Source organism: Vidua macroura, chromosome 11, assembly GCF_024509145.1.
Source record: "Vidua macroura isolate BioBank_ID:100142 chromosome 11, ASM2450914v1, whole genome shotgun sequence".
Taxonomy (NCBI): Eukaryota; Metazoa; Chordata; class Aves; order Passeriformes; family Viduidae; genus Vidua; species Vidua macroura.
Genome location: NC_071581.1, coordinates 4,643,851 through 4,645,286, shown reverse-complemented (window position 1 = coordinate 4,645,286; position 1,436 = coordinate 4,643,851). Strand labels below are relative to the sequence as shown.

General features: G+C 54.4%; 1 long non-coding RNA gene across 1 annotated transcript; it reads left to right on the top strand.

Annotated features, from left to right (window-relative positions):
- The first annotated feature begins 387 nt into the window (after positions 1–387).
- LOC128813033 (uncharacterized) lies at positions 388–988 on the top strand. Its single transcript, XR_008438893.1, has 2 exons — positions 388–560; positions 815–988. It is a non-coding gene; the product is annotated as an uncharacterized LOC128813033 (long non-coding RNA).
- The last annotated feature ends 448 nt before the right edge of the window (positions 989–1,436 follow it).

The following is a 1,436-nucleotide window of genomic DNA, read 5'->3' as shown; positions in this document are numbered from 1 at the left end:
AGCCAATGTTCTGCGAATTTAGGTGTCCCTGCAGAAGCCAATGTTCTGCGAATTTAGGTGTCCTCGCAGAAACCAATGTTCTGCGAATTTAGGTGTCCCTGCAGAAGCCAATGTTCTGCGAATTCAGATGTCCTTGCAGAAGCCAATGTTCTGCCAGTTCAGGAGTCCTTGCAGAAGCCAATGCTCCGCGAATTCACAGGACTCGCTTGCAGAGACCAATTCTCTGCGAATCCACAGGACTCGCTCGCAGAGACCAATGCTCCACGAACAATTCGCGTGGCGAATCTCCGAGTGCGGCCGCCTGAACGCGCCGGGGCTGCGAACAACCAGCCGGGAGCGAGCTCTGGGCAGCTGAGGCCGCAGCGCCGTCACAGACGGCGGCTCGCGGTTACCCGACAACCGCGGCACCCGATTGTGAGGCCGGGCCGGGGCCGGGACGCTGCGGCCGGGCGGGGCCGGGGCGGGGGCGCCGGGCGGGCCTCGGTCCCCGCTCCATCCCGCCTCGGTCCCCGCTCCATCCCGCCTCGGTGCCGCCTCGGTGCCCCCTCGAGCCGCCCTCGGTCTGCCCGAGTCCCCGTTCCAGCCCTGGTGCCCCCGCGGCCCCCGGGCACAGCGGCAGCAATTCGCTCCCGGGCCCGGAAGGGGACGGCCCCGGCGGCAGCGCTCGATATCGCCGGAGCCTCGGCCCCAGCTCCGGGCTGCTCCACATCGGGAAAAGCCCGGCTCTGAACAGATCCTGTTCAGCGCATCGCCCCATGGCAGTCTGCCAGCTGCAGCTCCCGGGCACTAACATTTAGCTTCTCGTTCTTCTTAGGGACACACAAGTAGCAGAAGTCATTTCCTGGTGTCATGGTTTATCACCTAATCTGCAGCCAGGAATTAGTGCTCCAGAAGACTGACGTTATTACATCCTGTATTTTTCTTTGGCATTCTCTTACACAATACAGATGTGCTAAAAGAAAAAAAAAATACAGTATTTATCAACCTCTATCTTCCAATGAAATGCAAGCCTGTTTTTCAGTTGTATTCCCAGCACTTTAATAAAAACAGACTAGAACCATAATTGTTGCAAGTTTCCTGCTTACATTAAACTTGAGATTTTAATATTCTTTCCAAGTTTATCTGTAATCTATATGATGCCTTAGGTTTTAGCTTTTCTATTTTTCAGATTCTGTACTGCTTTAATGTGTAGTTCTGACCTTCATATTAGGGGATGGTGAGCTCTCTTCACAGAGCAGGCAGACAAAACAATTCCTTCTCTAGCTGGGGACCAAGGACAACCGATCCAGATCTCAGGCCCAAGAGCATAAACAACGTGGACTGAGGAGAGAAAAACAAGAAGGGTGGGACTTCATGGGCTAAAGCTGGAATTGGACAATTAATTCCAATATGCAGATGGGCCAGAACTGATCAAAGTGAGAGACCTTGTGAGCGGT